General features: G+C 46.9%; 1 protein-coding gene across 5 annotated transcripts in view; it reads right to left on the bottom strand.

Annotated features, from left to right (window-relative positions):
• MAML3 (mastermind like transcriptional coactivator 3) overlaps positions 1–21,178 on the bottom strand; it is a 253,271-nt gene that overhangs the window by 103,162 nt on the left and 128,931 nt on the right. The window lies entirely within an intron of this gene.

A 21,178-nucleotide genomic window follows, 5' to 3' on the forward strand; every position in this document is an offset into this window, starting at 1 on the left:
GTATAAATTAGCATCTATTCATCATTTAAACTGTAATAGTTCTTTTATATCTGAATATTAACTATGCAGGAAAATTAGGAAGTTTTCTGGGGAAGGGCATCCAACCAAAGTTCTATCAGCAAAAATAAAGCCTGGATCACGAAAGTAATCAAAACACGAGAGCGAGCAGTCTGCCACCCATTGCACCTACCCTTGCTCTGCTCAGCACCTCTCATTGCAGGCTTTCTGCTGCCTCCCTCGCCACCTCCCTCAATACGATTCTTTCCAGTAGGGCCGTTCCAGGGATATTATTTCTGACCCAATTTAAAAGGCAGTGTAAAAGCCATCAGGATTTCACACAGTTGCTATCCAGGCAATCCCTGCACTTCACTCATGTTAAAGGTGGTGTGAACTGAGAGCAGGATGCCTGACTGCTGCTGTCCCTAGCAGCCTGACGCGCCGGTACGGACCAACACGCGTAGGGAAAACAATTAGGAGGAAGAAAAGAGTTCTCGGCTTTTAAAAAGCCGACTGGAATCTCTCTGCCAGGGAGCACAGGACGCCTCAAAGGCCGTACTATCACAAACAAAAGAAATCTGGTGATTTTGGAAGCGTAAGACGACAACTTGGAAAATTACCAAAGCTCACAGCTTTCGAGCAGAAGTAAACAAGTCAGGGATGCTGGAAAAATGATAGACAGGATGCAAACTAATGGAGATTCAAGTGACAATAATGACATAGGCAGAGTTTGCTTGGAGCTACAAAAGGTAGATAATTATACTTCACAAGGGGTCCTCGGGTGGCGTAAATGGAAGCAACTGCCTTGCTGTGTGGATTCACCAAGCACTGGGCCTGTTAAGGGCACCTATGCTGACAGGCAGCTGGTGAAATGGAGCACCAGGAGAAACACCATCTACTGCACGGTAGAGCACGGAGGTGAGCTTCGTGACATGGAAGCTGTTTTAGAGCTACCTATGAGCAACAGAGCCAGCGAGACAGGGAAAATGAAAAGCACACTGGCAAAATAACACAGTATAAAAGCTTTGTTTATGTTGGTTACTTTCCCCTTAGAAACAGGGAACCAACTTTTCCCTATCCATGAAAATGGTGGCTTTTATGGGCGATGGTCAGCAGCTGCTGTCCCAGCATCTTCTATGTTGGCAGAGATGGAAAGTCCATGACCACAGCCATTGAGAGCAGTAAAGCTGTGTGACTAGTTAGAAGTCACTTTAGCTGGACAATAAAAGCCTGTAGCTGGGAAAGGAATAGGGAGAGGGAAAAAAAAAAGAGCAGGTTCCTTTGTGATTAAGGTTTCCTGAATTCAGTTAAATTTAGATTCAAGGGTAGCAAGCACAAAGAATACTCAGAATACAAGCCCTCTTCAGTCCTCCCGCTCTTTGGCCTCATCAATACATGAGCACACTGACCTCGCCTGGCATTGCTGCCTCACCCCATTGTTACAATATCAGCTTATCTGTTTCTTTAGAAGTTCCTTCTACAGAACAAATTAAGACTGAAAACTCACTGAAACACATGCACACGCATTCAGAAGAAGCAAAACACCGGAGTGTTTCGTGATCCAGGCTTCTCTTCTTCAACTCAGAAAGAAAAAAAAAAAATGGAGGAAGAAAGCTCTCCTTTTTTTAATTCTTCTTCTTTTTTTTTTTTTTTTTTTTTTTTTTTTTTGCTTTTTTGCAAATGTAAATCTGCCAATCGTGCACCATCTCTGCATTTTGGGGGTTGTTTTTAGCTCTCAGACTCCAGGTCTGATCTAGAGACTTGTGGAGTGCTGACAGCTCCCACTAAGCGCATACACAACCGATTGCAGCTTTGCCAGAACCACGCAGGAGGCAGTACAACTTTCTAAAGGTCCCTCCGAGCAAACAGAAAGGACTCGGGGTTTTCTGTGTGCCAGCTGTTGAGCTCATGCCTGCTGAGCACGATCCCCAAAATTACAGGGTCCACGGGGTGGGGAGAAAATAGGCCATTGATTGAACAGTATGTGAACGAAACTAAGAGAGGATCACAGATAAAGTAGCAACGCACAGACTGGCACAGGCTGTGATATGAAGGCAAGAATTATAACCATCAAAGCTAAGACCAGCTTAAAGTAAGGCAGTCCTCAGTGCCAAGAACACCCATCCATCAGTCCAGCCGAATGTCTGTCACGTAACGAGCTATGTAACAACAAACCAGAAAATTCATGTAGTAGCTAAAGAGCAACTGCTGAGGTGAATGGGCACAACTTGGTACGGGTGGGTCTTTCCAAGTACCCTGAATAAATATAAACAGGACAGGGAAGTGCAGTCTATATGACTCAAAAGCAGCCTTGGAAAGGTACAAGATTCATCTTAGCTCGGTTAATGAAAGAACAAGGACAGGTCCAGGTCATGGCCTCGCAGGTTTTATCACAAGGACCTGTTCTTCTGTGTCTAAGGAGCTGCTAATGATCTGGTTGAACGGCACCGATCCCTGAAGGAAGGTTCCTTCAAAGATAGAGCAAAAATCTTTGACTGAGGCTTTGATGAGAATAAAGTGCCTTTAGATAGCTGGGGACAAATTCAATTGTCAAAACTGAACGTCATTCAAGCATTCACCCCAAACCTCTTCTCTTATAGCATCCATTGGCTATAGAAAGGGACCGATTTCTTAAAAAAGACTGCTTTCACAAGAGGATGAGGGACAGAGAAAAACACCTCTATCATTTACGTGGAAGAAGAAGACCTCGTCGGGTGTGCTAGGCCACAGTTTTTCTGTGAGGAAAACTAAGACTGCCTTTTGGGTCACACCGCTGCGCTGGGCTTCCTTCTGAAGACTGGGGCAGACGTTCCTCAGGGAGACTGTACTCCCCATGGCACACGGGCCTTGCACCTTGTGCCTGGGGAAAGGGGTCGCAGTAGAAATGCATGGACTCTGCTGGAGGACATCAGCCTGAGAAACACACCAGATGGAAATCAAAGCAGAGCGAACCAACCGCGTGGTTCCAGTAACATCTGAGGAGAAGGTCACTCAACCTCTGAAAAAAATCCAGCCGTCAGTTTGCTTGCTAGCTCTTGCCAATAGGTACCCTTTTGTGAGCCTCAAAAATCTGAATTTGCTAGCATTGTGCTCTAGCTAGAGTAACACTGGTTATACAACTTGATCTTAATTGAAATATTTGGTGCCTGCTGATATGTTCAAACAAATTCACCAGATCTTGATTATGCGCTGGCAATTAAAGCCATTAAGTCAGTAGACAGACAGCGGGTTATTTCATTGCTATTTGACAAAGTCAGCCGTCGTTCTTTCCCCCTGTCTATGTGACAGCGCTGTAATTAGCAGTAATCAAATACTATTTGTGCTAGGTGTTATGAGTTTGCTTCCTTAGCTAGCAAGATACCTCTGCCAACTGCGGAACACAGGCATCTGCCTCCGGTCAGTTGATATGCAGGTTACAAAGAGAAGAACACAACGAAGCACGAGGAATGAAGGGTTATTTGCTTGCTTATTTGGGGCTGAAGTAGTTTGCTCTTGAAAGCAAGATTAAGAACGTTTTTTATTTCCGCAAGTTACATATGAAAAAAAAAAAAATAAGTCCCATTTAAAAAAGGCTGATCAAGTAATACTGTGAAATACAATAATAATTAGAATTATATTTAGCGTTTATGTATTCCCTGCCTGAGAAATGCATGCAGCCTCCATTAGCATTAATGGGTGTTCTACTCATGCATCAAGCAGAGACCGGAGCCTAATAGTGCATTACATCTTCAAAGTGCTGTACAAACATTAACTAATTAATCCTCATAACCACCCTGTGTGGTAGGTAAGCGATACAGGAAATGTATATCTGAGCAAGCCCAGGAGTGAGACTGCACCACTCCGTGCCCTTCAAGGCAGACCAGGAACTCAGCACATTTATACTGCTACCCAGTTCAGGTGCATTTTACAAGTGCAGGAGAGAGACCCACTGCGAGCCAAATTCAATGAAGCTGGCAAGAAAACAAGTAAATCACATCTCCCTCTCTCTTCCCTGGGCTCTGGTGGGCTGCTCGCATCCTGACAGAGCAGGAGGTATTAATGCCCACTGCTTCGCCTTTGGATTTCTACCGGGGGAAGACAGCTCATGGATCCCAGCAAAGAGAAAGGAAAAGATCCATAGGAGCTTTATCACTGCAGACCTCCCTTCAGTGAGTACCATCCCCTTTGATAGCTTGATCTTCCCCCACTTTCTGCGTTCTTCTTTCTGGCAGGCTTCCTGCCTTCAAAACCTTTGACAGAGTTTGCATATCAAAGTTGCACCGGGACCCCAGGAGGAGGAGCTCAGCCTCCGATTTGGGTATTCCAATTGCAGCATATCTGAGTGATTTCTCTTCAAACAAGAATCTATCACTGAACACGGTACATCTTTTCCTGATGAAAAGGTACTGCATTCCAAACCCTCATTTTGTAATGGGCCATAGGCAGAACCTTTGATGGCATAACTGTATAGGCAGCAAACTATTTTAGTAGCATGCAGTGAGGTCCCAGGACATGCAAGTCTGTAATGCTGGACCAGAGAGCATTTTAGGAACGTAACAAGCGAACACAGCAGTACATTGTGAGAGGGGGAGTGCTCTCAGAAATAAAAAAGGTGGGCAGAAAGGGAGAAAAGGCTGAAATATTGAATCCAAAAGGAAAAAGTGAAAGCAGAGGAGGTACTTAAAATGTGACAGTGCAACGTCTCCATCGCTACCTTGCTTTCCAGAGCTCCCTGGGTGCAGTATATGCTGCAGTGAAACGGTAAGGTAGCAGTTGTGCTGGCAAACCAACCTAAACGTATTAAAGGTGTTCAGGTTTCCCCCAAAGCCTCAGACATTCAGTGCCAGAGTCGAGGCCACACCAAAGTTCGTGGGTCTCTGACAAGCCAGCCTTTTCCACAGAAAGAGGCCAAGCTCAGCCTTCCTCCCAGCACACACCCTTCTCATCTCACCAGCAACCACAGCCACTTTTCCCTGGCTGCTGCTTGTCAGCAAAGGGATTGGTGCAGTTACAAGTCCCAGAGCAGATGGGTGCACAGGGAGAAGCACGAGCCGGAACGACACCGCACGCTCAAGAGAGAAAGATGCTCTTAAATGTGTGTTGCATTACCTTCTGGTGGTGTATCAAACACAAGAACAGTTGGTATGAAAATGCAGAAACTTTCTTTGAAGAATGCATAGAGTTTTGCTTAAAAGTAGCCCACACAACATAAACTATACTTCATATGCCAAATCTTCAGCTAAAGGTGCTGCTCAAACCCAGTTCACCCCCACTAATTTAGCACGCAGACTTCAGGGCTTGGATGGCAATGGGAACTGTATGTGGCTCAGCTGGTGTGTTTGGTCTCCACAGATGGAAACACAGTTGAAACATTCTGTTTTCATTTGCCACAGGCTGCCTAGAAAGTTTACAGACACATACCCTAAATACATATGTACTTCCTTACATAAATCCACAATATCAATGAAGTTTCAACAAGATGACGTATAAATCTTCCTAAAAGATGAACTTTCATATGCCCTCTAGTTTCCTGGTCAATATGTCAACTGAATGTTCTCTGGGACAGAGAGGCAAGTGGTGGCAACTGTGAGGCTCCTGGTGCTTGAGAAGGAAAAAACCTGTTTGGTTATTCCAAATAAAAAAAGGAAATAAACTTCCTAGGTGCTTTTCGCTTTGTGAAAATTAGGTTAGACGGTCAAAATTTGCTGTTTGAAAACCAGAGGCAGCCAAAATCAGTGCGTGTTACGGTTTCCCCTACATTTACTGCCGTTCCGAAAGTGCACGACGGTAGCAAAGGCAGCCTTTGCCCAGGCTGGGTGCCCCAGCAGTGAGCACTGTAGATGGGGCAGAGCAGTGCCTCCCCTGCCAGAGTGCAGGGAGGGTCTGCAGGAGGGAGCAGTTGCTTTTTTTCCCCCCTGCATCGAAACAGAGAGGTTGCTCACGATGTGTCCTGGAACAGTCCTGCAGCAGGACCTTCACGCTGCCCCGCTGTCCCAAAACAGAGAGAGCTAAAGGAAATTTCTTTCATGCCTTCCCTAATCCCGTCACTTGATACAGAGAGAGAAAACAGCACAGAGAAAGGAGGTTGTGAGAATCTGGTCTCGTTTCACAGGAGCCCTCCCCTTCCACTAGTAAACATTCAACAAATGTTGTGACCATTTAATTTCTACCCTCTCTCCCTCTCTCCCTCAGTCAATGACTATGTGATTTCCAAAGATGTTCAGGAAATATTCCCTGATCAGCTGCGATTTAGCTTAGACAAACGCAAGGTAATGCACATGGAAAGCGGTGGTTTACTCACACGCACTGATGGGAGCTCCCTTAACTCTAACTGCTGTGGAGGATACTCAGGCAGCACTCAGTTCACCGACAACACCTGCCCTGCACAGAACACCAGAGCTGGCAAAGACAGGACAACATGGGGAGAGGTGCTGTCGGTACAGGGAAAGGAAAGCACCTGAAGCCATAAGTAAAAAGCTTGAGAGTGCATGAAGGCTTACTGCTCACTACCTCACTTCGAGAAAGATAAGGAACAACAAAACTTGTTACAGCCGGGAGTTTTGTGACAATAATTATGTCAAATAATACGTGGTTTAAGGAAGGTCCCTGAAACACATCCACCTCCCTTCCTCTTCTCCTTAACCAGAATAAAATGAGGACCCAGCCATGTTATGGGAACTACATTTAAAGGGCAGCACACACTCAGTGCCTTGCTGTGACAAAGATCTCCAAGATCTAAAAATAATAATAATTTGCATTCAGAGCTAGAGAGATTTACAGTTTTACTACAAGTCTCTATGTACTATCAGTCCAGCTTCAGCTAAAAGATAACTGTGATAACTGCAGGGGAAAAAAGTCCTCCTTGGAGACTTCTGTAAATCATCCTTCAGGGCTTCAGAAGCACCTCCACAAGTAGAGCACCCGCTCCCCTCACCATCCATGGGCACCAGGTGAGCAGTGTGCTGCTGACGGCCCGCACGACACCAACCTACATCTTCAAGCACCCAATGCTACGCCTGTGCGGACAAGAGGCTGTGACGGCCCAGCTCTGGCAGCTGCAGAGCCCAGCTTGGCACGGGTGCCACCCCCTCGTCTAGAGAAGAGGAGGCTCAGGGGAGACCTTATTGCTCTCTATAACTACCTGAAGGGAGGTTGTGGTGAGCTGGGGGTCACCCTCTTCTCTCGTGTGACTAGTGATAGGACTAGAGGGAATGGCTTCAAGCTGCGCCAGGGAAGGTTCAGGCTGGATGTTAGGAAATACTACTTCCCTTCAGAGAAGGTGGTCAGGCACTGGAATGGGCTGCCCAGAGAGGTGGTGGAGTTACCGACCCTGGTGGCGTTCAAAGAGCGTTTGGATGTTGTGTTGAGGGACGTGGTTTAGCGAGAACCATTGGTGAAGGGCAAATGGTTGGACTGGATGATCCTGTGGGTCTTTTCCAACCTTAGCGATTCTATGATTCTATGATCCTATGGCCAAGCACTGGTGGTGGTGGCACCGGCTGGCAGGTTTGCCAGGCTGATGGCCCTGTGCAGGACAGAGGCAGGGAGAGGGAGGCCCCGAGACACTGCAGCACAGACCTGAGCACATCACCTCAGGAAATCCTGTGCTTGGGTTCTGGCTGGAGCTGTGCTGGGGGCCCCTGTCCAAGAGCAAGGGCAGTCCCCTCTTGGGTTATGTCACAGAGCCTCTGCCCAGCACGAAACTGAAACATCTTCACCTCACAAGCACTGTGATGGGCTGCCAACACAGAGCTGAGACTGAGCTGCATCAGATACGATGCTAGCCTGGTTTCAAACGGGCCTGATTCTGCTCTCGCTTTGACTTTTTCACTATGCAAATGAATTAACTCCAGCTATATGCTAATGCAGCTAAGAATACAATTCAGAAATTACAGAAGGCTATTTTGGGGATTTTCTTTTATTTCATGAAAGACCCTTAACTCTCCTCGTCTTTCAAAGTAAGCCAAAGCATTCAGATGTTGCTGGTACAAACTGCATCACGCAAGACACAGAAATAAAGAGTAAAACAAGCGTTATAATTTAACATTCAGGCAAGGCAGCTCAGCACTGCACGGACCCTGCCTATTGTTGTGAAGGAACAGAAGCGTAGAATCAACTCTTCTTTCCAGAGCAGAAAGAAACCCTACTGCTGGCTTTTTGTTTTGCTTTTGGTTTGGGTTTTTTGTTTTTTTTTAAATTACAGTCTCGTGGTTTGTGCAATTACAACAAGAATGTATAAATGAAGCTGCCTGGCCTAAGGAATTTCTCGTAACACAGGGCAATCCGAAACACCACAATGCTTGCCTGTTTGTTTGCATTTAATGTTACTGATCGCTTCCCACCACAAACCCTTCATGTCTTTTGGTCACCGCCATCATTTACCAGTTCCCCTCTGCCTGACTTTCAGGATCATATGGATGACAGAAGGCAGGAGGGCCTCATCCGAATGGGGCTGGGGCTCCCACCACCTGCTCTAGAGCTGCCCCAGCCACATGGAGCACGTTATGGTCTTCTTGCCTTGCATTTTGGTCAGCCAGCACCCCCCTTCATTTCATACAGGATTTCAGAAAGGTGGTGGCCAGAAAGGAGCAGGCCAAAGGTGAGAGGCAAAGAGATGCCTCAGAAGCACCTGGTGGGGCGATGTGAGCGACATGAGCCGTGCTGCATAAATTATGGGTGTCTTTCTTCTGCTCGCAGCAGCTAAAGGCAATAAAGCAGAGCACAAACAAGCTGCCTCCCCCGGCACTAGCTGCATTAGGGCAGGAGCTGACTGATGCTGGGGTTGCGCAGGGAATTGCATTACTTTAATGCAGAGCTGCAACATTTTATTCAGTTGCTCAAGGCAAGCCCTGTTTTGACGGACGAGAGAAATAAACAGATTTTTCATTGTAAGTGTCCTACTAAGAAGCCGACGTATAAATCTTCCTGGAGTGGTATTTGCTTCCCTGGTAGTTTTGGTGCTCTGAATGCCAGAAACGTGCAACAGGTTAATTCAATGCATTTGTTCGTATTCGTTCGTGTAGGATTGGCTTTTTGCATTAACAATGAAAGCCCAAGCTTTTCTCTCAGCCTCACTGGCATAAACCCAAACTAAATCTACTGATGTTTGCTGTATAGGACAAGCAAACTTATTCCAAGGATGTGTAAGGGTATAACATCAGTTGGCCCACTGGCATTTCACAGTAGGCTCTGATTTTACCTGCTCTCTTGCTGGAAATAAAACAACAAAAGAAAAGGAACCACCAGGCTACATTGTTGGCTTCTCTGTTTTCTTTGGAATTCATTGGGAACATTGCAGTTCAGTGGGGACTTTGAAAGGCGAGCTCACTATTTACGTGAACGGATCTGTCGCTTCCAGTGATATTTGTCCTAACGATGGAATTTCTTTCTTGGGCATGCTGTAAAGCCAAAGCACTGTGTAAAGGTCCCTCAGCTTTCTCCACATTCCCATTTACACGCAAGAAAAACTCTTGCCAACCTGCAGTGCAGCAAATTCCTGCCCCAGAGACCCGGGACTTTGCTCTGCACCCAGCTATGCGCATTAATAGCAGTTGTAACCAAGGCACAGTCCAATGGCGAAGGCCTACGTGCTTTTAGAATCCAAAATGCAGCTTTCCATTTAGAAAAGAAAATCTGTCTGTTCAATTTAAGTACCTCTACGCTCTTATAATCTGAGTACCTACCTGCCTACCCAACAGAATTACACGGACTAACAATCTGCCATGGGCCCATTCCAGCCCGGCACAGCTCTGTGGAAGGAAGCCCTCTGTGTCGCAGTGTTACTCACAGTCACGTCGTGAGGCTGAATTTAACCTACTTACATCGCGTGCTTGGAAAGAGAGCAAAAAATAAGATAGGATCGCGCTGCCTCCGTTTCAAGAGCATTGTGTCAGACACTGAACTTCAGAAAAACTCCCCCGGGACTGCTCAGATGAGGGGAAGAACGCCGTTTCCAGTGAAGTGCCTTAACTCGATTGATTATCCCACTTTAGTGCCAATATAGACGTGCGTTAGCCCCTCAACAGGCCAAGTAAATGCTACAGACTGACATGCCGTTGCCAACACAGCTTTACCAAGGAGGCCTCGAATAAGGCTGAAATAAAAAGAGCTCCACGTTGTTACTAGGCTCAGGCCAAAAGCTATTTGTAGGTACATAAACTGTCCTTAACATCATCTGTTACTGCTCATTCACATGGATTGTACAAATATCTAGCCTCTGACTTGGGTGCTAAGATACAAATCTCAACGCTTAAATGCAGGCATGTCAACATATTTAAGCATCCTCTTGCCTTGGTTTTAAAGAAGGTGGATAGTGCTAGAATCAAACACAGGCAGACAATTGCCATCAGGCAATTGACATTAGTAACCAGAGTTTCAGGCCAAAACAGCCTATGTAAAACTGGGCACCGCTTCAGCTGCCCTTGATTTTAACTGTAATTACTACGGACAGACTCAACCCATACCTTCCCTACTTCTATTAAAATTCCTTTCCCAGGATGACAGAGGAAGAGGAAGCAGAGGGCAGGAGGAGGCAGGGCACGCTGGGGGCTGCTGATTCTGCTGATGTCGGGGCCAGCACCAGCTGCCTGCCCAGGCAGGGGAAGGAGCTCATCGAGCAGATCAATGAGTAATGCTCTGAGGCCCCATCCTCCCTCCTGGTATAGCATAATGCTGGCTGTGCCCCCCCATCACCACACGTCCATGTCACTGTAAGAAATGAAACTGTGTGTGTTCAAAGTGCTCCCTGCACTACCGTGCCCCATTCCTCTGACCCTTGCTCTCAGCAGACCACAGCTGCAACATAAAGTATGTTCCTTTAACTGCTCAGCACGATGCTTCTGTTGGGAAAGGTACCATATAAATTTAGGGGCTGAATGAATGAAGAAAGTCCTTCTCCTCAGGGCACTGCCAGCTGAAGCAATGAAAAAAACCCACTACTTTAAGCCTCTCCTCCTCCTCCCTCGCAACATCTACCTTCATTTCTCTACAGCTCACAAGATTTGACATTCATACTCAAGAAACAAAAAGCCACGTGCACTTCTTTGTGGCAAGCACTGACCCAGGAACTGATGTGGACTTCAGCGGTAGGCACCCGCTGCAGCATCCAGAGTGAAAGGCTGGTTTCTCACGCAAAATGTCAGCCTGGGAGGATGGCAGCATGCTGGGTCTGTGCTCGTGTAGTTATGCTCCTGCTACAGCAGAGGGCAAGGCAGGGTCACCCAACGGGACCAGCCCACCCAGAGGGAAGCTGGGACTGGCACCAGTTCAGCAGGTCAGCTGTAGGGCCTCTGGAGCTTCATGGAGTGTGATAACACTGAAAACAGACAGAGCTCTAGAAAAATTACTCTAGGAAAACAAACGAAAAGAACGTCCATGGGGTGTCAGGAATCATCCAGCAGAATTGAATGGCCACAGTGAGTCATTAACGCTGGGCAAAAACTGAGATGTTGCAGTTGTTGGTATTATTCGGGTCAGCTGTAACTTAAACTAAGTTCAGAGGATCACGGGCACAGTGTAGGTTTTTTGCAAAATTACTCACAGTAGGAATAGTGAGTGAGGATACACGTGTATCTGTGCGTGTGAAGTATCTCAGAGAGACTTCACAGAAAGATGCCTACTACTGTTTGTTCAACAGGAGGCTCCACTTTGGGCAGAGAACAGAAATTGTTCATAAAAGAACAGAAATTATTCATAAAAATCACTTCTGGAGCTGATAATTTCATTGCCATCAGAAAATATTCTAAGACAACTTCTCTTCTGCAAGCACAAGCACTTCTACGTGCATCTATCAACAAACTGGATCAATTCCTACCCGGTCCCTTCACATACTCCCCACTTCCTTCTCCACTAAGTCTTTCCTGTACCTCCTCCCACAGCCAGCAGCAACGTTCCACGTGCATCAGAGAGCCCACCAATCCCATCCTGCTCTCCCCACAGCAGAACATGCAACTTTGAGAACGTGAAGTGAAGGACAACAGACAGAGCTGTCAGTCTTGCTTCACCAAAGCCTCGTACTGGACATAAGCGACTGGAATAACCTCGGCCATAGGGTACTCTGTGCCCCAGTACTTGCAGTATTAAATGCAGCCAACTTCCACCATTAGCTTTATTTAGAAACCACGCTGCTTGCGGCTGAAAGAGGAAACTCATCATCATGCCCACACTGAGTTGTGTTTTGTGGTGTTATTTAAAAACAAAGTGCGTAGACTGGCAGCTTAAATGACAAGACTGGGTTCCCACCTTTATTTATGTATTCATCTAGGCAATAGGCATCCCCAAGAGCCCTTGAATGCATGCGAGCCCCTCACCAACCAAGGCCAGTTCTTTCTCTTGCTGTCCTTCCATAGAGGCCTCAGCAGTGCCAGCGGCATTATCTGCTCAACCGCAGAGAACTCTCTGAGAACAAACATGTCCTTCAGTGTCAAAAACAAAAGTAAAACTGGAGAAGAAGTGGGTAGGAAATACTTTCTCTCCCTCGAGGCTCTGGCACACAGCAGAAACAGAGAGCTGACGTGGAGAAGCCCACCCTTCATTTTAGAGGCTTTCTTAAAAACGCGCTTTTAAGGACGAAGGCTATCACTGCCCTGTGGATCACAGCTCCACTGTGGACCACTCCTGGCTGAGGTTCCAGGCGAAGAACACTTGACACATTTAGGTTCATCCCTGCTCCAGACAGTAAATTCATAGCCCTGTTCCACATAAACGTGCGCAGCAGCAGAGGACTGGCAGGATGCAGCGAGAGATTCACCGCATCCTCTCATCTTTAAGAAATGACCTTGACCAAGGTTAAAATACTGTAAACATGGAGGAAGATGCACTGCCATTTTCTAATTGTTGTGAATGCAGAAAAACCCAACTCATGGATAAAAAGGCCCCCAAATGCCCTAGCAGGCCTCAAATCTCCCAACAGCAATTAACGCTACCCTAACTTCAGAGGCTGCAATTGGAAACTGCTTATTTAAATTAACCTTTAGGCACTGTTTTAACCAAAATGGCTTCTCCATGAAAATCAAGAACCCCATCCAAGTCAAACACTTGTTAGGAGATCTTGCCACCCTTCGCTGCAGTGCTGAAAAAATGCATTAGCAGAGAGAGAGGTTGGCTTCCTCCCCCTGTTCTGCTCATTACCATCAGTTTTGAGAACTGATTAGCTGTGGTTGTTATTCATTAGTCACATCTCTAAAATCTGAATTATAAACACCTCTGTGAGGTCTTACTCTAATCAACCTATTTTGAGTCTCGCAATTAATACTAACACCAGAAAAATAATTGAACAGTGTACATTTAAAGGCCACCTCCTCTTCCCACAAAAACCCAAGAGTAGATTTTCACGAGAAGGAAGACTCAGGCTAGATCCACAAACTCCGCCATCCCCAGCATACGTTTCTCTCCCACGTATGCTGCAGTTGGTTCAGGTGGTTAATCCAGGAGACATAATGGGTACGCTGTAAGCTTTAAGTACAAAGCAGCCATCGATGATTTTCCTGATGGGGTCAGATGCTACACAGCTGATAGATCTCAGGAGGACAAGAACATGCAAGCATGACAGATTAACTGGCAGCCATTGGTCGAGTGCTCGCTCTGAATACTCAGCTATGGACAATAATCAATTACTTGGGGCTGCTAATGATACTGATCAAATGTACTTAGCACTCGGCAGCTTGAGGGCTACAGTCCTGGCTCTTTGAAAACATGGGAGCTACTCATAGGCGAGATGCAGTGAGAAACTAGTACCAGCAAATGCTCCAAGTCAACAAGAGTATTCACCCTGGACCCCTCCACACCCTGCACAGTAACGGAAAAACCCAACCTTTCTTAGGAATTAGTAGTCTTTCCCATAAGACAGTGGGATTATGGATGCTACAGCCATCTGTGAAAGGCTGGGGATGGACGTTCACATGCATGGACCCCCACCGCTGCTTGAGCAGTGACTTGGTACAGGAATGAAAAAGTATTGCCACCACAGTGCTTGCTTCCAGAAATCCATGTAACAGGCTGCCTGGCTCCTGACATGGCTTCCTAGGCTTGACCCATGATCCAGGGTGATCTGACTTCCTCGTCACTATCGTTAGCTCAAGATGTTGACCTCCTGCCAGCTTTTACAAAGATGAGAATTAAAAAACCTGTTTTCAGAGGACAAAAGATCCCTGCAGGATCAGAGCATGCATTTCTGAGCATCTCAGCCAGCCTCAGCTCCCAGAACTGGGCGTCTGGGCACCCAAACCCAGCTTCTCACCCCCTGGGCCTTGTCCTTCCTCCACACAGTCCTTGAGCAGCCGACAAGATGGAACGCATGCAAGATATCTCTGCAAGGTCACTGCACTTAATCGTCAAAAGAAAAATAAATCCTGAAGAAAGTGTCAAACTGAACCGTCCAAAGAGAATTTGTAACAGACCTGCAGATGACTGCATGCTTGCCTCTTCTCCGAATGCAGGAAATTAGCAGCAGAAAACGCCTCACCTCAAATCGTAATAAATCAACAAGTGAGCGTCCTGCAGCTCTGTGCCACACAGGCACTCCTGCAGACCATGTGCCTGGGCTGCTTTTCACCTGCTCTGGGGTTGCCTCATCAGCATGCAGCAGCCACAGACATATGCCATGACTGCTCTGACAGCTGGGGACATTTCAGCAGGCAGAATGCGGACACCACTTGGCTTTTTAGCCCGAATTTGTTTATTGCATAGAGTAAAATGATGAGCCCTCCCCACAACACGTGGTAAGGATTCGGTAAACTGGTAAGAAAGAAGTCCGCACCCTGCTTAGCTGTGAGTATTCTTCACTGAAATGATGGTTAATCTCTTCTTCTTCCCTATGGTCAATTGAAGTGCATTAAGAGGCAGAAAACGGGGAACTGAATCCCAGCCTCCTTGTGAACTGACATTAAACCGGCGAGGTTTGCGTTCTGCATGCTGGGATGATATCCCAGCGAGTGTGTTGGCCACGAACTTCTGAGCACACACCAGAGCCTCTGCTGCTTTAATGCAACTTGCTAATGCCATGCATTAAATTATCCTCGTTCCCCCTGCCTGCTCCTTCTAAGGGCTGCTTTGAGGCAATTACTAGTAACTCGTTATTCCATTCCATTATACAATTCAAATCTCTAAAAATGCAATAAACTCGTTCTTTCCTGAACACTCTGTCTAGCCATTCTCCTGGCTACTCCACATACCCATCTACAATACAATATCTAAAGCATCAGCACTTTCCCCACAATACTAGGCATCAGACACCTCAGATGCATACAAAAAAGCCTGAAACGCCACCAAGAGATTAGCCTTGATAAATTGGTATTTTGAGCAAACATTGCAGAAATAAAATAATTTCCATCTTTTACAGTCCTCTGGAACATTTAATTCAACGTGTCCTTCCAATTCTCCCTTCCCTCAGTCGTCGGGATGCTCAGTGCTGCTCCCAGCCACGTGCCTCTGCTACCTTTCTCTGGGACTGCAAAACTAGTTTTGCATATTGAATCGCTATTTATTTCCGTGGATGTCTCTGGGTTCCTCTGACAGCTTTATCTTACTGATGAGGATAAACGTTCTTTCAAGAGGCACTGCCAGATTGCCTTCATTCTCAGAAGCCAAAGGATGCGGTCGGTAGAGTCTGTCAAAAACAACTCTTTTGGTCTTAGGAGCTGGAACATTGCAGAGGAGAGCTTTGAAAGTATTCATGGCTGATACAAGGTGGCTCTGGGAAGGTCCAATCCACTGCTGGCATTCAACCCCATACAAATCAGTGGGAGCTGTGCAGCTCCCGCCAGCCAACAACGCGTGTGTATGCACATACACACACACAGTCACTAAGCTTTGCCACAGTGCTTTCTCTTCACAAGTGAGAAGATCGAGTGGGTACAGCACTTGAGAATTATCCAGTGCCTCCTCCCCTGCGAAGATAAGTACGATGCTTGTACCAGATCTGAGCCGTGGCGAGCTGCACGCTGACTGACTGCGGCGCGTTTAACTGCCTTCTCCCCACACAGTCGCACCAATCCATAGTTTTTCAAAGGAATTAAGCAAAATGATTCAGAATACCACCTCTTAGCTCTTACAAGAACTGCTCCCCTCCCTTGCACCTCCTGCCGAGGATCCCTGCCGTCTCTCCAAGTGCTTTGTGCACCCACTGGCAACTTCAGCACAGCTGTCATGCAGCATGTTAGTGCTGTGCCATCAGCAGTTGCTTTAGGCAGCAACATCTGCATCTCCAGGCCCTCAGCTTACCTTTTACTTGTGATTTTAACATATGTTTGCCCAGAGAGTGGAGCTGGTCACGTGAGCTGTTGCTCGCACCATGCCCGCGGTTTTGACATAACCGGCGGCACTTCTGCAGTGAAGATGGAAACGTGTAAAATCTGCAGCCTGTGCTGAAGTTCATCTCAATTAGAGGAGCGTGCTACCTGCAGTGATGCACGCCTGCCAGAACACACAGCACACCTGTACGTGCCTGGCTGCATTTGCCAGGGAATCAGTTGGAGAGCCCCCGAGCTAGATGCTGCCTGCAACCAGCGGTCACTGCATGCTGCAAGTGCTACCTGGAAACCTGTGTCTGCAGCAGGTTGCAGAGCTCAGCTGCAACTGAAGACGTATTTTTCAAGAGACCATTTTGGGACTGCAGCCAGATCTTTCAAGGCCACATCATTTCAATAATGAAATTAAACCCAGAATTTAGCGCTTGTGGGACTGAAGGAAACGAAACATGTGGCTGAGTAGGGCCTGCCCATATTTTTGCTTTATGACATCTCTCAAGTTGCTAAATAAAAATGGTGCAGTTTTTCACAGTCAAGAACGTGAATCACAATGGCAGCTTCTCCACGAGACAACACGTGTGGGGCTGGAAGGCCTGTGGCTGAGGAGAGACCAGAGCTTGTTTTACCAGAGTGATCCGCATGGACTGCTCTCATTCTCGGATGCAGTTATTGCTGTGCTTCATGGAGCTGGACTGATGTATTAAATAAGCTAGATTCCAAAGTCATTTTTCTTTTTCTTTTTTTTTTTAAACAAAAACGATCAACAGGAAGAAGCTGATTAAATACTAGACAGAGAACACTGTGATCCCAAAACAGGACTGGGATCTCTTTGAGAGATCAAAGAATCACAGTGGGCAGGAGCTCACGCCCACTGCCCTGTGTGCTCCTGCAAAACCATCCCCTGAGCTACCCGTGACACAGTGCAGAGCACAGCTTTCAGGGGCAGGTTTCCCAATGGGGGTTTCTGTGGAGTGCAGATTCTACATATGCCAGCCCGGTTTGAGTATCAACGCAGACAGAATTACTTCATAACCCCTACATTCCACCTGAGACAAATTTTAGCTACCAATTCATAATCCCTTGTGCCCTTGCAAAGGAAAGGAGCGAGGAATCAAAACTGAGACTGCAACAGACCCTTAAGGAGAAAAACCTGGAAATGGCTGCTGTACAAACACAAATTATATTAACGATGTGATCTGGCAGTTTTACTTGAGTCCCAGAGCTGCAGCTTAATCATATCTCTGACACAGCCAAATTGCTAGGATACAGCAGGACCTGTAGCTAATAACACTGCTTCAAAAATAAACAAACTCCTGTTTTTCTCAAGCGGTTATGAGGAACTCCCTATATTTTAGACGAACGGCATCTGCTTAACCACCCTGTCCTCAGACATCAGCACCGGTAACCGGTCCAGACTGTGTCATTATGGTGGAAAGGGATCAGGCGGAACTTTGCAACAAGGCATTCTTGCTGTTGAAAACCAGCACAAACTCAACCTCAGCTTTCCCAGCTCATGTGGGAGAGCATGGCGGCTGTGCACAGCCAGGCTCAGAGGCAGCAGCTCCCAGCAGCCCCAGCACACCCACCAGCACCATGACCTGCTGCTTGCTGCAGGGCTTCCTGACTGAATATTTTGCATAAAGAAAACACGAACCCTAAGCCAACCCTCTGCCTCTACCATCCCCAGACTGATGCTAGAGACACGCAGGATTCTTTGTATGAAATGCAGGATGGTACAAAAGCAGCCTGCTCGGTCCACCTTAGAATAAAGCACACCCACAGCATAAGACAAGACTATTCTGGGTGCTCAGTGCTTCTTCTGGAAACGCGACTGTCTGTTTTCAGGCCTATGTTATTCTGCTGTTGTAACAACTTCGTCTCTGCCATGATGGCTATGTGACATGCCTGAGGCTGCAAGCACTTTTTTAACCATTTTCTGGATGGCTAAGGCAAAGTCCTATTCCACTGCACTCACTTCTGGTTGGCACACAGATAAAAGGATCTTGTCTAATTATCCACCCTGCAAATCCACGTGGGACACCGAGCATCAGCTCCAGGTGATAACCAAGCCAAAGCGGCCCTGCAGATGTCCTGGAGGGGGGATTGGGGCTTTCCCATAGTTGGATTGCTTCTTTCTTAAATCATAACCTGTACTAAAATACTTTTGATGTTGCATCTCCTACAATGGCAACTCTTCTTACTTTCAAGTGATACTTCCTTTCTATTTGAGAATTTTTAATTAAAAACGCTTTTTTCTTTCTTAAAGCGCGTCAAATTGACCCAATTGGGATCAGGATAAGCCCAGAATCTCTACCTCATTTTTAGCGCCTATTCAGATAGGAATCAGACTTTCCTGTGTACGTCCAAAGGAGCTCATTTCAATGCACTTCAGACAACGCAGGTACCTCACAATGGCTTTACAGTTGTGCTCTTTTCTTTATTAACCGCAGCACCTGAAGCAGAAGCACAAAGGTGGTTCTCGGAGACAGAAATCCCAGGATGCTTTGGGGAAAATATCTAAACAACCACTCCGCTGTCCTCTAACACGTTACTAAAGACACCACCGTTCCTCATCCCTCCAGAAGTGTTCTTAATTAAATAAGAATCTATTAAAAAATACAGTGCCCCTCAGCGTAGGCCCCCACCCCCACCCTTCTCTTTCAATTTTAGCAGCGATCTATCTTGCCTTCTCTCTGCCTGGGAGCTCATTAGGAACAGCCCCGTCTGCACGCATGCATCACCTAACACAGATTTGGAGGGAGACAGGCAGAAGAAAAGGAGAAAAAGAAATTAGGAAGTGAATGAAAATAGCAGGTCTGTGAGACAAGAAAGCCGCTGCAGACAAAGAATGGCCGGTGCTCACCAGGGAACAGCGAGGCCCAGGGGACGAGCACAGGTAACAGGGGACTGGAACAGAAGCTACCATGTAACTTTCCAGCAGAGATGCAATATTGCTCTAAATCGAATTATCAACAATAACCAAGGCAAAGCAGACAGATTAAACATTGAACTTCAAAGGGAAGTGCAAAGCAGTGTGAAACACCGGCCCCAGTCCCTGCATCCCTTCTCCCAGGGCCCCGTCTGAGCAGCCTGGCCTGGCCAGAGCAAAGAGAGCAGAGAACAGGCAGTGCGGCCTTCCTGGCAGCTGCAGGGAGACAAAAACTGCACCCTTCCCCCAGATCGATGCTTTCAGAACACTCAGTGCTTCAATGGGGAGATCCCTAGGCGTTTGTTTGTGCAGGTAGAAAACTGGTGAGGGGTCTGGAGCACAGGTCTTATGAGGAGCTGCTGAGGGAGCTGGGATTGTTTAGTCTGGAGAAGAGGAGGCTCAGGGGAGACCTCATCGCACTTTACAACTTCCTGAAGGGAGGCTGTGATGAGGAAGGGTTTGGCCTCTTCTCCCAGGCAACAAGCAGGACCCGAGGAAATGGCCGCAAGTTGTACCAGAGGAGGTTGAGGTTAGACGTTAGGAGAAACTTTTTCTCTCAGAGAGCGGTCAGGCGCTGGAATGGCCTGCCCAGGGAGGTGGTGGGGTTGCTGTCCCTGGCAGTGTTCAAGAGGCTACGAGATCTGGTTTAGTAGCTGGATGAGGAGCTACAAGATATGGTTTAGTAGCTTGTGGTACCAATGGGAATGGGAAGGCAGTTGGACTAGATGATCTTGCAGGTCATTTCCAACCTTGTGATTCTGTGATTCTGTAAGGGGATGCAGCCTGAACTGAAGAAGAGTGGCCAGAAAGATTTCATCTTTCTCTCCAAAACAAATGGGTCACCAGTTCACCCTGTCCTTTTTCCCCTCAAGTCGCACAGTCAGACCCTTGCTAGAACTCAAAGTCATCTTCATCTGATGGCTTTTTTCCCAGTAAAGTCTCCTGTGAGAGTTTTGCTCCTTCTGCTTACTGAGTTCACGCCTGTGAGTGACGACAGACGGCAGAAGCTGTAAACCAGGCTAAGGAAACTGCAGTCACACGGAGTTGCAAGCTTGATTAGATTTTTAATAACACCAACATATTAAGAGCAGTGACATGAAAAGCAGGCTTCGAGAAGCCAAGGAAGGAGCTGCAGTTTTAATAAATCCTTTGCCAGCCTGGGAAGCAGGAGGGCAGGGAGCGCTGACCTCAGCTTGTAAAACTGAGGCGGGAGTTTAGAAATGAGACCTGGCAGCAATCTGGAAATTAGTCCTGGGATGTGACCGACTGCTGCTGGGACACCGCACGCAAGGACACCGCTTCGTGGTCTAAAACGTGCACGGTCAGCTCTTGGTTTCTAATATTGCTTCCTGAAAGAACTTAAAGAAATCAGAAATCTCAGATCCTGCCCAGAAACAACCCAACTGCTGCATGTGGACCGGCAGGATCCAAGTTCTGAGCAGGTACAGAGCTCCTTCCAAAAGGAAAACTGCATCGTTAGGAGCTCAGTAATGAAGTCAGATATTCTGTTTTAGCCCTCAGTAACAGGGAAGCATGAGAAAAAGGAATCACAGAATCATATCATAGAATCACAGAATGGCCTGGGTTGAAAAGGACCACAATGATCATGGAGTTTCAACCCCCCTGCTCTGTGCAGGGTCACCAACCACCAGACCAGGCTTGCCCAGAGCCACATCCAGCCTGGCCTTGAATGCCTCCAGGGATGGGGCATCCACCACCTCCTTGGGCAACCTGTTCCAGTGCGTCACCACCCTCTGTGTGGAAAACTTCTTCCTAATATCCAACCTAAACCTCCCCTGTCTCAGTTTAAAACCATTCCCCCTTGTCCTATCACTATCTACCCTCGTAAACAGAAAGCATTAAGAGACATTAAAAACAACTAATAAGTGCAGTAACCACTTTCCACAATAAAAATACCATTTCATTTTATCAGGAGCTTAAAGTGAAGGGGACTGCTTCCAGTGATTAACCTCTTCAGCAGAAAGAAGAGAAAACTCAAATGCTGGCATTCAAAGGCAACTTCTAGTCA

Source organism: Gallus gallus, chromosome 4 (genome assembly GCF_016699485.2).
Source record: "Gallus gallus isolate bGalGal1 chromosome 4, bGalGal1.mat.broiler.GRCg7b, whole genome shotgun sequence".
NCBI classification, from domain to species: Eukaryota; Metazoa; Chordata; class Aves; order Galliformes; family Phasianidae; genus Gallus; species Gallus gallus.